Source organism: Zonotrichia leucophrys, chromosome 18 (genome assembly GCF_028769735.1).
Source record: "Zonotrichia leucophrys gambelii isolate GWCS_2022_RI chromosome 18, RI_Zleu_2.0, whole genome shotgun sequence".
Taxonomy (NCBI): Eukaryota; Metazoa; Chordata; class Aves; order Passeriformes; family Passerellidae; genus Zonotrichia; species Zonotrichia leucophrys.
Genome location: NC_088187.1, coordinates 7,611,316 through 7,627,403, shown reverse-complemented (window position 1 = coordinate 7,627,403; position 16,088 = coordinate 7,611,316). Strand labels below are relative to the sequence as shown.

Genomic DNA, 16,088 nt, shown 5'->3' with positions numbered 1-16,088 from the left:
ATTAATTTTCTTAAGAGCAGACAAAGAAGATGGTAAAAAGTAAAAACGAAGCACATCTGAACATACTGGCCACATTCTTTTAGTGAACAGAGAATTTAGTGAGGTTATGAGATGTTTATAGGACATGCAGTGTAAATAAACCATGTATAGGAGTGGCTACACAATGCAATTAATTTCCATCAGCAATTAAATCGTCTACCATACTTAAAAAGGTCAACTTTCTTTTTCTATGGAGATTCAGGAAACAATTTTCTTCTGTATTTCAGAAGAAAAACGATCCTTAAATAACAGTGCAAGTGAAGCACAAGCTGCAGCTCACACTGAGGTACTCAGTGTTTGCAGAGCAGGGCTGTTTGGTGTTCAGCCTGTTCATCCTGAGCTCTGCCCTGTGCAAGCCTGAGCCTGGATTAACCTGAAGCTGCCAATGGATGCAGCTGCTGATGCTCCAGTTGGCCTCTCATGGTACCTGGATAAATGTTTGAATGTGTCAAAATATTGGAAGGTAAAAGTTTGAAGCGAGAGCTTTCAAAATATTGGAGGCTTTTCACCTAGAAATGAAAATCTGGAGCTGTAGTATCCCACATTTCTTCACAGTAAACGCCAGCATGAAGAATTGTTTCCAAATAGAAATTCTTCAGTTACTGTAGTGACGATAATATTAAAGCATGTTGTGACCCAAGTTCAACAGCTGAACCCTCCCATACTGGAATTGTGAGCTGATGTCCATGTGTACAGCATGGACAATGTTTCCTGTAGCTGTGGGACAGTTCATTTCTCTCCCTGTATCCTTTGCTACTCTCACAGTGCAGCACAAAGGAAGAAATCTCACTGCTCCTCCTCTCACTACAGCTTGATGCAATATTGAATGTTTGATTCAGAATTATTGAATTAGCTTTCTTCCTTTTTTAAACAAAATAACTTACTGTAAGATTAAAAGGTTGTACCAGGGAAAAGAGTCCACAGAGTTTATGACTTAAGCTTAAAAGCTGGTACAAGTTAATTATTCATCTTGAAGCTAAAATAGCTTGAAAAAAGGTTTCCTTTGACAGTCATCCTTTTATCTAAACACTTGGCTGCAGAAACCTAAGAAATTTACAGTCCTTCCCACACACTACACTTTTGTCTGGAAGCAACTAGAAATGCAACTTTGTTCCTATCATATGCACAGAGGAAATAAAGACATGATAAACTCACTGTTTGTGCCAAATTCATTTTGCCTGATGTGCTATTTTGGTGTTAAAATACAATTGGAATGATGGTCTTTGCACACAAAATTAGAAACCTGATATTACACTCACTAACTAATATGGCAAACCAGCCCATTCAACGTTCTGAAAATTTTGGTGGTGCTCCTTGTCACATGCAGGGTACAGGGGGTCCAATTTCAGTGGCTGTGCTGAAGAAACAAGTGAGCAGAGAGGTGGGGCAGCAGTGTGGGATACTGGATAACACACTGGGCTTGGGAGCCAGGAGGCTCCATCCCTATTCCTGTTACATGACTGTGACCAAGTTGCTTCCTGTTTCTCTGACCCCTTCCACCCTCATCCATCATCTGCCTGCACAGCAAGCCTGCCCTCTCACAGGCAACACCCAGTGAGATAGGGTCTGTAGGTGATCCTGTTACACCAATAATATCTGTACAAGGCTTCTTGCCTGTGTTTATTAAGACATGTTGCCTCCATGATATTCTATGGTTGGTTCAAGAAATGGCAGCACATTACTGTCAGACTCACAGAAAATATTACAATAATCCTAACTGCCAGTGGCAAAATAGTCTTACAAATACATGAACCATTAATGATGCTAAAGAGTTGTTGTTTCCTTTATAGTCTGTAAATCTACCACATATCAGATAGCAATCCATTTCTGAGCACCAATTAATGTATTTTATCTTATTGAAGTGGGTGAAAAAGTTGGTCTTTGGTCACTACCATATCTGCTTACTATTGTTTACCCATATTTTAAACCCACAATTTCATCTATTGTTCTTCTATTTCACATAGAGGTCGATTTTTATGGAAAAGGCCATCAGGAATTACTGGTATTTCATAGATTCATTGTCTCAAACATTTCTAACTTTTATCAACAATGCAAAGAGGGAACAGAAGTTATGTTCAAAGCTAATAAAGACTGCTCTTAGAATTGTAACACAGCTTCCTAAGAATGTGAAGGGTAAGAGAAATAGCAAAAGATAACTGGAGCTCTGTCACCCTTGTCTGAAGACCAGAATGACAGTGTTTATTACACACATATTTAGCTATCAGCTGCCACACAGTCTCCTGAGCCACGTGTCAGCTCTGATCAAAACTCCCTGGTTCCAGTTCATGTCATCAGCAGAGTCAAACGCAACGTGCTAAACCCTAAAATGTGTTCAGCATTCTGGCCCTAACCCTGGAAACCATTAAGCACATGATTTTCTTTAACACCTCAAAAGTCTCAGTATTCCACTGAAAATGAGACCACTTAAATACTTGAAAGTTAAGTGGAAGCTCAGGTAGGCTGCTGGATTGGGACCAACACTCCTGTAGATCCAACCACTAATTCACATCCTTGTTTTTGGTTCCATTTCAATCACCAAGCCTTGTGCAGTGCTTGGGACAAGAACTTACAGGGAACTGCAGAAGCAGTTTATTATCTGATAATAAACATGAGAACAAAAGGGTACAAACCTAAACCTAAACTAATGAAAAATCTATTCTGAGTAATATGATGAGTAGTTTCTATACTTTAGGCACCCTAAAATACACAAAGGTACTGCAGTAAATAGTCATCAAACCTCTATCTTTAAGATGGAGTACCTCTACCAAAATTACTGCTAAGCAACAGTGAAAGGAAGGAGATTTTCTAAACAGAAAATATCTGTGCACTGCCATGTCAGGGACCAGGGGTCATGGGCAGAGCTCTGTGTGCAGATTTCACTCCAAGTTTCACATCCTCACAGCACTGAAATCACAGTGTGTGTGTGAGTCAATCTGTTCATGGGCAGCATCTTTTCTCCAGAGCTTTAAAAGTTCAGAAATCCTGAAAAAAATAGTTCAAACACTCTTTATTCTACTCCAATAGGTTTCCTAAGTAAAAATAATCCAGACTCGTTAAGTATGATTTGTCAATGTTTTGTGTGTTGCCCATAAGGTCTTATGGTTTTTGCTTGATAAATATATCCTAGCTCTCCCTAATGTCGTACCTGAAATTAAAAATAAAAATGACAAAATATAGTTTTCACTAAAAGTTACCACTTATAACTCCATTCAAACAAATTTCATGACTGGAAAACTTAAAACAAATTCTCTTTTTAAAACATAGTCTCTTTAGAATGTAAGGCTATTTTACATGTTTGGATTTAAGAAGTAGAAAATAAAGCTCAGCAGAGCCATTTAATGGGAACAATCTTAAGGCTTGTCCACACAGGAAGTTAAGCTAAATTAGCTGAAAGGTGTGAATTTAAAGTGCATTAAGGTAAAGTGAACTACAGTCACTTTATTCTGAATGAGAACATTCACACCAAGCTTTAATGCACTTTAACTAATATACTTTAAAATCATATCTTTAGTTAATTTGTCTTAACTTCCTGTGCAAACAACTCTTCTCTAGCACTTACTGAGAGCCACAATATAGATTGATGTGGTTATATTTATAAATATGCCTATTAACCTTAAGACTCTGAGTCAAAAAAAATTGGGATGTTAAATAAAAATAAGAAATATGTCCTTGCATGAACTTCCTAGTGCTTTGAGAGTGCAAACAGTCCTAATGTTCCTAGTGTAAACATGTCATTAATTTAGCCCTAATTTATATAAAAGTATATTAGCTATTCAGAGCCAGATTTAAAAAAAAACCACAAACACTTGTATATTGTGACTATAGTAGGAATTTATTTCTGAAACAAATGAAATGTAAATAAATAGAGAAAAAAGTTATGTTTCATTTAAATACAGCACGTGTATTGAGATTCGCCAAGACACGCTAAATATAAAGGACTTTTACCAGAATTAACTTGTAAAAAAGGCTCTGAAATGCTTTCTTTTCTGAGGGGTGTCTGAAAGTCTTCGTTATAAAGGATACCTCAAATTATCTAGAGAATGCAAACAAGATTTTGCCTCAGATAACCTGTGAAATCAGTACTGTGTTTTTCCTAGCAGTGCTTGAGTTCAAAGGACCTTTTCAGAAGCAGTTCTTGTAGAAAGAGAGCAGGGATGTGCTGAACACCCAACGTTGGCTTACAGGGTGACTCAGGGGACAATGGCCTGCCACTGCCACCACCGTGGGGATTGTTGGGCTCTACAGACCAACACACTGAGCTCAGCTACCAGGAGTAAAAACAGGGAAAAAAATATGCCCTTTGCCAGAGCAGGAAAAGAATCTGGTTTGGAATTCTGCCATTGTGTCCCCCAGTACACAGCCAGCCCTGGGGGCAGCCCCACACAGCCTCAGGCTTGCACAGGGGGCTCTGATTTCCCCTGGATCAACTCTAAGTTCTTCCTCTCTCTTTCAAAGTTGGTGAATAGCACAGTTCAAAAATAGAATACAATAGTGAAATAGTGAAGAGACCTTTCTTTTTTTGGTTTTTTTTTTTTTTTATGATGACAGAGAGAATAGGATAGTGGGGCCAGGAAAAATGGAAAACATCCTCTTTTAAAAGAAGACTGCTAAAATAACAGAACCAGGGGGTTTTAAAGCGTAAACTTTTTATGAAAGAAATCTGCTGCTTAGCATACAGCACCTTTTCTAGTTTATCAATTCACAAGTTCTACACGATTCAAGCAGTTGTTCTCACTGACAAGGCCACAACACAATAGGGATGATAATAATATATCCATCAGGTGATAAATAAATAAGTATTTCCATCAGCCTTCATAAATCTATTTTGAGGTGTTCTGTATTCCCAGAAAAGTTCTTTTAGTTAATAGAATCCATCAGATAAAAGCTTCCTTAACTGCAGTGATAATTTTCTCTGACAATTTTGCACGGTAACACAAACTCAGAGCCCTGCATTAGCACAGGTGGCAAAGGTGCAGCCACCCACAGCTCAACATGAAGGGACAGTCCTTGTTTAAATGTCCTGGTACTCTGAACATTTGACAGCTTTTTCAGAGTGCAGACTGTTGCTTTGGCAGCTCATGGCCTTGAATCTCAGCTGGAGTCACAAACCCCCTTTAGTCCCTCATGTTTTCTGATTTCCCCTCCTGGGCAGCCCATGGCCTATTTCTGAGCGCTCAGGCTAATGCAGCCTTTGGGCAGGCTTCCCATAGCTCAATATTCTGTGTTTTGTGTTGCCATAGCTTTTAAATCATGCTTCATTTTTGTGATGAAAGCCAGCCACAAACCTAAACTCCCCTGTATAAACTAGAAAGGCTCACCATTAGGTTAAGAGTCCCAGGCAGAGGCAAAAAGCGTGTGTGTGTGGCAAAACTGAGCTGCTTGTTCCATAGAGCCTGTTTGTGCAGTATCTTACTCCTGTCACACCTCACTTGGTACTTTCCCTTCACTGCCAACAGGTTCTCTTTGGAGCCCTTAATTCTGGTATATGTCATGGAATAAATCCAGGAGAAGCAGCGGTTGCTGCTTTTGCCAGCACTACAGCAAATGCAGGATTCCTTCAGGATCCTCCTGGTGTTTTCCCTGAGCAGTGGCACCCACAAGCTAAGCAAACCACACAGCTCAAGACAGTCAAGTGAAAATGTTTGGTTGTTTTCTGTTCATGCAGAAACTTTAATAAGAGTCCTAAACTTTTGGGGTCCCATATTCTTTCTTCTAAGTTCCCCCGAATTAAACTATTAATATGGAGACATACCTTAATCTATAAAAAGATGTGCATCGATCTTCATAATCCCAGATATCACATCAGAGAAATACAAAAAAACCCTATTCAAACAGCAAAAACACTAAGAGCAAATGCACCTGAGACAGGCAGATGTGTCTAATTTGCACCATCAAGCACTTTACTAGCTAAAACTTTAACTTCAGTGATTATGCCTGAGGCATTTAAATGGTTCTAAATTATAAGTCTAGCAGAAGTATTTTTCTAATAATAAGCCATTAATTCTGGCAGTTTCAGACTGTCTGAATCTAGGTGTATAAACTGTAGCTGCATCAATCAGTGCTGTGTGTCTGGCTATTTCAGGCATTCCTTGTTAGTATGAAGAAAGAACAGTTTGTCCCCTAAGCACAACAGCAGCTGAGATTCCTGTTGATTGATACCTAAATGTGCCGTAGTGAAAATATATTCGGATAGAGCCGGAGAGGGAGGCACAGCAAAGACGTAATGGGGGCGGAGGAAGGAGGGATGAAATTGGCCACAACAGGAAATTCCTGCTCATGAGTCTCCCAACTAGCTGACAAGATGGATTTCATTCCTGCAGGTAGCAGTGCCTTTATATTTAATCTTCTGCAACATCTGTAACCATGCAAATTCTTCACTGCTCTGTATGCAAACTCAATTACTGAAAAGATGTTCTTGCTGTTCAGGACATTTCTCCACTGTACATTCATCTGGTTTCATATACAGAATCCACTGATGTCAACAAAATTGGTGTTTAGAGAAAGCCTAAATATAAAGGGAATTTACTCTGCCAGTTGAAGAAACCTTTGCTGGGAAGATGGTCATTTCTGAAAACCTAAAGTGGTTTATTTAGAAGCTTGTATCGCTTATTTCCAGAGACCCAATGATTTTGCAACTGAAAACTGGAAGAAGTTCACAGAAGTCACCATAATTAAGCTGAAGAACCTTACTTTAAAAGCTTTACAATTCTAAACAGGAAAGGAGAAAAGAGTATTTTCTGCTATAGGTGTCAGTCTCAGTGTTCTACACTGTGACAAGTGAACCTCAACCCATTTTCCAGTTTGGTGAATATTTCAAGGTTTGGGTTCTCAGCTAGTTTTTGGCTTTTTAGTTTTTAGTTTCTCTCTGATCTTTGACAGCCTGACAACAACTTAGAAGTTTCAGAGCAACAGATTTCTACCATTTGCAAACTGTGAAAATCTACGCTTTAAAACATTGACAAAATTTGGCTCAGATCCTGATTCCATGGAACAATTAGGCAAGCATCACTAGAGCAGTCAGTAAGAAAAGACTGGAATCTCCTATTGCTTTAGTCTCTTTTCTAGCATTCCTTCAATCAGTATGGGAAAATACTTTTTCTCCCAAGCAGTAAAATACTAAATTATGCACTTATGTAAAAATAGATGCAGTCTTGTTAGTGACATAAAAGTTTAAAGTGCAATAAATACTTACTTGAGAGGCAGAAAAATCCTGTAATCAAAATGCTGATGTAATCAATCCTGTAATCAAAATGCTGATGACAGCTCTGTTGGGAGATGTAATGAGGAAGGGACAGTGAGCCCACCTGTGAACCGTTTCCCTTCTCCAGTTAAAGTCATGTCCCTATGGAATTCCTTTGGAAAACAATTTAGAAGATCAGACTGCAACAGTTAAAATGAAGACATGCTCAGGTGCCTGGCTTATGTGAGCCATTTCTAATCTTTTTGAATCAAGGCAGAAATGATGGTCCTACTCCTACACCATCAGCATTTTGTGAGGCTGCAGTTCACTAAAACAGAATTATATGCAAAAATCTCCACCTATCTCATAAAAGGGGCTGCATTTCATTTTCATAGTTAGCAAATAATTTATTTTTGCCACTTTTTCCTAACATGTCTGGCCAAGTATAAGCCCTCCCCACAAACCATTCACTATGAGAATGAGAGTAATTTTAGGGGTTTTTTTTAAATAAAACAATTTAGTAATACATGGACACATGGCTTGCATTTTTGTTCTGTTTGTTACTATACTGGTGTTGCATTTCAGTTTGGGGAAAATAAAGGTAACTGCAGTTGAAAAGACTATTGTTGGCAAGCTCAAGGACACAAACCAGTTATTCTGTCCTTAGTACAGCAGCCAGCATGGCACATTTCTACTGCAATCGGAAGTTGGTCAGCTCTAAAGCATCTAATTAAAGCAATTATTCTAGGCTTTAATGGTTTCTTTTTATTGCTACAGTATCAAGAGACCCTGCTGAAACTGGGTCTATACCCTCTACAAACAGCTGGCAAGAGAGAATACTTTGCCTTTCAAGCATTCAGTATAAATAAGACACAGAGGAATCAGCCAGGGGAAGAGATGAGTTATCTGTGGGTTTGGTTATCTGTGGGTTTGGTTATCTATATGGAGACATGATTACCAGCTGATCCTGCTTAGTTCCATTCCCTTGTCTCACCACTTGGGTGTCTTGGGTTTTACATGTAATTTTGATCTTTAAGAGCAACAACAACAACAAATGTAAAATTAATATGAGCTACTAATTAATCTCTGTTACTGGGCACCAAAAATTTCAGGATTCTGATCCTAAAGACCATGGAGTTTTTAGCATGACAGAAAAATTATTATCAGTTTCATAAATGTGGTCTGTAATTAAGTACAATAATTCTCTAAAACATCCCTTGCAAGTTCAACTCAAAGCTCATTGAAATCAGCTAAAAACTTCTATAAAATTCAGAGGCTTTTGCATTATGTTCTCTTTCTGTCCTAACAAAAGCCCTTTATAAAATTAATTTGAAATTCCAAGATAAATCTAAATACCCTCTTTAAGAAATGTAGGGGTTTTGCTAACTTGCAATAAACAATCCAGCCACTTTTTGGGAAGTCTGTCAGTGTTGAAACCTGGGCCTGTAAGGCAAACTTTGTGAGCAGGATAAAAGTGCCAATAAAGCTGGCTGGGCACTTTGAAAGAACGCTGGTACATTACAGATTTTATTGCTCACATGCACAAACCTATCAGTGTCCTGAAGGCAGTCGTCTTTCTAGCTCATTGATTTAAGGCAAGAAAGCAAATCAACACACTTATATGTATAAAGAGCTGAATTTGGTGAGGTAAGACCCATGAGAAGGTGTTTGCAAGAGTAAGGTCTGAGACATACGGTTTACAGAGAGTTTGCTCAGTTTAGCTTACAATAAAACACACTTTATGTCAACAGCTGAAATATGAAGTCTGAAGCATCACCTTTTTCAACATTAATATTAAGCTCAGGAAAACTTTTCAAAGGAAAGAAAGTCCCCTGAAACAATGGCCACAGTTATTCTCAATGTGCAGTTTGTCCAGCACTAAAGCTGAGCATTACTACCACCTTTCTGCTCCCTACATATTCCTGCAGGGCAGTTAGTTTTTAAATAATTAAAAAATTCACTATTAATCAACCTAATGAAAAACATGTCAGAAACTGAACAGAGGTTCATAACAACACAGCAAAGACAGAGAACTAATTAATATCTATAAATAACGTTCAGCTGCAAGTTATGAAGTTTGTACAAAATCACATACATTTATCTCTTAGTTGGCCACCTCACCTGGAAAGGCATCCTGTATGCTGACTGGACAGCCAGGGAGGCTGGGGGTAGCAGGCTAAAATATTTTACTTTTCCCATTACCATCCTCCTATAGCATCTCTCCTGTCTCTACCCCAATGTTTTCCTTGTCTCTTGAATGACGAATCTAAATCTGATCCTAACTGGCACTGTAATCAGGCTGTGAGGACTGACCATGCTCAGTGTAAATAACACCACTTTCACAGCTTAAATGTGGCATCCTGGGGGTTTAAAGAAAGAGCCCTATGAACACGACAGCAAATATCAAGTGAGGAAAGCTTTTACCATTCTGTTCCATTCCCTTAAATAGAAAATAGCAAGGAGTTAGTGTTGTTTGATAGGGACAATAATGAGATGGGATGGGAGCTGTCCAGAGCAATAGTTCTCCCTAAACTGCAGAAAAGCAGTGACAAAATAAAAGAAATTTCTTTCAACTCCTCGCACCATTCTTTCCTTTCATCCTGTTTTTCACTTCCATTGCTCAGAATCTGGTATGTTCTCTGAAACTTCACCTTCCCCTCAACTTACGGAATTTAAAAATGCCTGTAGCATGTCATGATGTAAAACAACATGCCTCGCTATAAGACTTTGTCTTGCAACTCTCAGTTTCTTATCATGTGAATGAAATCGAGTTATTGTTCATGTACTGCTGCAAGAAACCATTCTTTAGCTAATATCACCTGTAGTAGTTCAATTAAATTTGGTAGTGCTGAAACTTGTTACAGCTGAGGCTCAGTCCTTACCCCTGCGAGCACTCAGACAGCCACTTGCTGTCCTAAATGCTCAAAATAGATACAGATAATCACACAAAGTGTAATTTATATAAGAACATACCATTATTATGGCATTCACTTTCAATCCCAAATTGGCCACCATGGTCAAGTTTAGGCAGCATCAGTCTAAGCCAATACAAATTTATGCCAGAAAACTGAAGAACATTTTAAATAAACTACACTGAGACATTCAACTGCCCAGTGATGCCGCAGGGTTTCTTTATACACAGTACAGCAATGAAAAGCAATCAGGAGGTAATAGACAATGGAGGCCACTTCTAAAATTATCAACATTAACTAGCTAGATGTGGCATATTTCATACCATGTCAGCCCATTCAGTTTCCAAAAGCCCCTAAAAATCATCATCTGCTTGAAATTCCAACTCAAAGTAAAGTGCTATGTTGATTATTTTTAAATAGTGACTTTCTGGCTATGTATGAAATAAAAATTGAATGATTATTTTCACTTTTGAGCCAAAAAGTATTGTCAATTGTCACACTGGACAGAATCCAATAAACATGGCCAGTTCTTTTCCATATTCTTTTGCAATGATCATAGATCAAATTTTCCATATACAAAATGCCTAGTGATATATATATATTTATAGATATATATAGATATATTTAAGAGGTATAAATGGCTAAATGGGAATTCTAACTCAGCATTGACTTCTGAACCAATTTGATGAACTTCATTATAACAATTTTTGAAACATGGTCATAATTTTAAATATTCTTACATAAACTTCCCCAACAACTCTAATCATGCATTCAGTGAAATATTTCAAAATTCTCCTTCAGTTTTTAAATGTGTGCTGGTTGCATATTTCACCTTCCACAACGTGTTACTTTAGTCATTAAAATGTTGGACCTGAAATTTCTATCTGTTTCAAGTGACAATCTGACTGATCTAAAACTTAGTTTAGCTACAAAAAACATTGTGTTTCAGTCTGAGCATCTACTCTCCTTTTCTAAAAGAATTTGTTCCTCCCCTGGTGATGCACGATGGCTGTTGTATAATCTTGTACTGGCCAAAAGAGAGGCTGTAGAATCCAGCCTATACAAGCAGAGATTTATGAAGTGGCAAATATTTGCTTGAGACAATTGCTGACCTCAAAGGAACATCTTCAGGAGCCCAGGCCTGCTGAGCGTTGCCATATGAGTCACACAAAGATTAGCTTGGAACAAAAGCTGCAGCAACTTTGCATTTAGAAGAAACTTGGAGTCAGGTACATCTTCTCAGCTTGACTCCATGTGAAATTTAAATCCGTAAATCATTAATTTCAATATAGTCAGGATACAAAAGGAAAAGGAGACATTAGCCTTAAAAGACTTAGAAAGGAGTGCTTTAGGATCCCTCTGCAGATTTCCATCTTCCCTAGCTCAGCCTCTGCTGTAAGGCAGGACACAAACACTGACCTTGGAGCTGTTCTGTGTGCACTCTTGACATGCTTCTGGAAAAAGCAAGTTTAGACAACAGCTTCAAGCTCATCTTGAACTCTTCTAAAATGCACTCCAAACTCTCAAGGTTTATTAGCACAGAACAAACCCAATCTGAATCACACATGAGATGATCCTTAACACAGGCTTGAATTTGACACAAGAGGAGGCTGCAAAATCAGTGATGGGCTTTCTTCTGGTAAAAAAACAAACAAACAAACAAAAACTAAAGAAAAAAAAAAAAAACAAAAAGAGAAAACTGACAGGACATAGGAAGAGAAGAAAACAGCTCCTCAAATCCCATGGCTAAAGAATGAAATGTAACAGGACATAAGGTTCTCCAAAGAGCTGTCCATTTGTTATCCTCTTGATAACATTTAAGAGGAGATATCAAACATTAATCTAAATCTTCTCATATGCATAATGTTTATGAATCTGAAAAGACTTTAAGATGAGTTTTGTTTATCCAAACTCCTTGCTTGAACACTTTCAGATGTCCCACCTACTCTTGCACTTTAGAAAATGTATGTGTGCTACTCATTGACATTATATTTTCGGCACATCACATTGTTAGTTTTACACCTTAATTGCTGGGGAATATGTATGTTTCAGTGAAATAAATCTTTGGGCTCTAAAATTTTCTACTTGTTTATTCAGTACAGTTTATACAATGTCCAATAAGCCTATATATCAAATTAACGTAACGGGATTATAGCAAATTTTGTCATTAATGAGTTAACAATGGCAACACTAGGAATGAAGAACTGAAAACACTGGATTTATTATACCTGAGAAACAAGAGTGTTCTCATGGTCTTTGAGGAGTTTGCCCTCTCATCAGCCTGGAACAAGCTAAGCCCATTGTTGCAGTGTTTTTCCAGCTGCTGTTACCTCTGTCAGTAAGAGCACACTGCTCTTACCTAATGCTACAGCAAGAACTGTGCATGGCTCAGCAATACAACATTACCAAATGGGAGGTGGGGAACGGGGCAGTGAAAGATTTGGGGTGACTTGTCCTTTTTGAAACCTTCCATCTGTTTGAGTAAGTAGCTGGGCCATTAGTCCCATGGACTAACTGGCATTTGATCCACATGCATCTCTCTAGCCACAATACAAAGTCTGCAAATTAGACAATACCCAGAGTCAGGACTTACATGACCCAAGTGTTCAGAGTGTAGCTACAGCCACAGACTGTACATGGTCACTGGTCCTGGCTTCTGAAATCCTTTGAGGCTCTCTGAGAAAGCCAGATCAGTTCCAGGATTGGAAACACCTGCACAGGAACCATTCACAATCCCCAGGTTTTCTGGCTCTTCCCACAAAAGATACTGAAAAGCTTTTACAGAAGAGGATGCCCCCTGCCCACCTTGATGCAGAAGTGATGTATTTCAGTGAGGATCAGACAAGTGATAACAGGTTGCAATGGGCAGCACCACCCCAGACCACCACACCAGTCCTTTTTCCAGGACTACAACATAAAAAGCCATAAACCATACACAACCTAATATATTATCTGCTTTGTATCCAGAGGTATCTTGGAGGAGTTAACCTGCTGATCTTTTAATGAGTAAATCAGATTGAACAAAGAATTATGTTATAAACCTTGGCTTTTACTTGGTGTTGAAAAATCATATAGTATATAAAAATGGTGAGATCCTGATATTTGATCTGTGTGAGATTATTCCTCTTGCTAAAACCATGAAACTTTGCCAACTCCTTGGTTGCCAGCCACATAAATCAGTTTCTCATACCTCTTCCTATAGGTCACTCACCATACACGTCTTTAAGATTAACATCCACTTTTTCTCCTGTTTCAGCTTAGTCCTATATGTAAAGCATCAGCTGAAATAGGTGTTGTTATCAATCTGTTCTGCTTTATCTTTGCTTCATTTTCTAAGACATATAGCACTTCTGTAGAACATTAGAATTCTTATTATTTACTTAGTTTCTGGATAAAGTGATCCCTTGGTGTTACTTCCTTGTCTTCACATTTCTGGGTAGGCTTCATTTATCCAGTGCACTTCAAATGCTGGGATAAAAGCCACAGCATAACAATTGCTAATAACAGGGCAAACTTAGTAAATGTAAAGTTACTAAATGCGTTCTCAGTGGCTTATTCGTACAAAATCTCTAACCATAGACCTGGCAAAAGGACTGATGTTTTTGTTTATCTGAATGAAAATTGAAAATAAATTCTAAATGAAAACACTGAACAAGGAAAAACTGCAGAACTAGATATCAAATGGGGATGGGGAAAGTAATTAAGAAGATCAATATGCAACGACTTAAATTTTTTGCTGAAAAAACCCCCACATCCTAAACCCAGGATTTTCTTCACATATTGCAAAACATACAAGGCAAATTGTTATTAGAAACTCAAACACTTCACACCAAACATGCAGTATTTTAATCCTGTACCGTAGCTGGTATCACTGATTCAAGCAGTAATACTGTTTGAAGTAGGGTATAAAAGGATAGAAATATAACCCTAGACAGAAAAAGGAAACAATTAATTTCAGTGACTCATTATTGCCTTCCTCTTTATTCAGACACATAGCCTAATATTATTCATAAAGGTGCAAACATGGCAATTTTTCTTCATTTAAATTGGAGCTGAGAGACAAATCATCAGTTCCCAGGCACAGGGGAGTGTTGTGCCTGTTGTCACCCGTGATCCCCAGGCAGAGCTCAGAGGGGCTGGCTGCTGGACCAGCGCAGAGCAGGGCATCAGTGGGTTTGTGCTGGGCGAGGAATAGGAAGGGAAATGACAGCTCCTGGCTGACAGGACTGTGGGGAGCTGGTGCGTGACACTCCTGCAGCTGCTCTGCGCATACAGGGACAGCCACTGCTTCTGCCTGCAGTAATCCAATCACATCTGAAACACAAGAACTAAGTTGCTGTAGTGGGAACGCATTCACTGCGACACTGAGACTCTGCGAGGGTGGGATCAAAGGGAGCCTGCATCCAGATGATCAGCGTGCTGCACAATTTGTCGAAATATGAACTTGGATGCTTGAATTTTAATTCAAATGTGATGAAAAATTGTGACCAGAGGAACTTTCTACATCCAAGTAGGAAAACAGAGACAAATTCATCCCTTATGCAAGTCCCCCACAAAATAAACTGGTTTAACATTGGAATAATTCAGATGTCTCTTTTTAGGTAAAATGAGTACAAACTTAGGGAGTTTATGCATTAGGCTTTTCCTACAGAGATTGGCTAGAGTGCTGGTAATGCATAACACTTTAGGGACAGCAGTTAACTTTAATACATACAAAGCTTAAATTTCATTATTTTATAGTATGCTGAATTTCACTGAATCACAGCTACTACCTTGTCCATGCTGTAGCTATTTTGAGGGAAATAAACATCTCTATTTCTGTTACTTATACACTTATACAGCATACAAAAATTCTTTTACCAGGCACATATATGTAAAAGCACTACAAGCACACATCTCTTCTTCTGTACTGGGAAGAAAAGCAACTAGATCTATCTAGCTAAATTCACAATAAAAGATCAATACTTTATCTCAGGTTCTGCACACCTTATCATCAACTTCAAAATCAAATACAATTTTGACAAGCAATAGAATCCAGTACTTTACACTCCTTTCAAGATCCTCATGGCATATAATCTCTTTTTAATGGATGAGGAAGGAAAACCGAGCGGTGAGATGAGATGTTCAGGACTGTAAAGGAAGTCAGTAGCATGCTAAGGATAGAGCCCAGTTGTACTAATTATTCCAACCCCTGAAATGTTAAATGCAGACATGCAATCCCACCAGAAAAACAGGCAAGCACCACACTAGTGCCCCTGCTTCAAGCATACATGCCTACTGGGAAGTGCTGGACACTTCTGGTTGCCAGCCAGTAAACTTTCCCCCTCCTCAGCGTGAACTCTGATTGTCTGCCAGTTCACTTACCCATGATTATCATTTTTTCTGTCTGATGAGTGTGGAACAATTGCCCCTCGAGCACGGGTTAGCCGGAGCCGGAAGAGCTGCTTGCCTCCAGCCCAGCTGTCGGAGTCTCCATGCAAGATGCTGTGCAAAATGTTGAGTTAAAAGAAAACACGAGTAGGGGGAAAAGAGAGCTCTCTGAGAACCTCCACATGGTTCCTGTTGCTAAGGGAACCACTCCCTTTGTCTGCATAGGTTAGGAATGGCTGCTTCATTTGGAGTCTGTCTCTTAAGTACTGAAAACAGCACAACAATTTCAGACAGAAAATAAAAAGTCCAGAATGTCTTGCAACCTGAGAAATGGAACCACCTAGGAATTCTAACATTAAAAGCATCTATTAATAGTTGATCTGGGTGACTCCAAGGAGACTGTAGAACTCCTCTGTGCCATCTGATGGGACAATACCCTGCTGCACACAGTTTAATTTAGTTATTGTAATCAGCTTTTGTGGATGAGGATAGCTGATTATAGAGAGATTGATCAAGAAATCAGGGCCAGTTTACTACAACAAATGGAGAGAGATCAGCAGTAATGAATATAAGCATTTAACAGGTAT

General features: G+C 38.7%; 1 protein-coding gene across 1 annotated transcript in view; it reads right to left on the bottom strand.

Annotated features, from left to right (window-relative positions):
- Positions 1–15,683, bottom strand: part of ANKFN1 (ankyrin repeat and fibronectin type III domain containing 1) — a 108,174-nt gene extending 92,491 nt beyond the window's left edge. The window contains exon 1 of the mRNA XM_064728574.1: positions 15,496–15,683. The gene's annotated coding sequence lies outside the window, so the exon portion shown is untranslated. The remainder of the gene's footprint in view (positions 1–15,495) is intronic.
- Between the last annotated feature and the right edge of the window lie 405 nt (positions 15,684–16,088).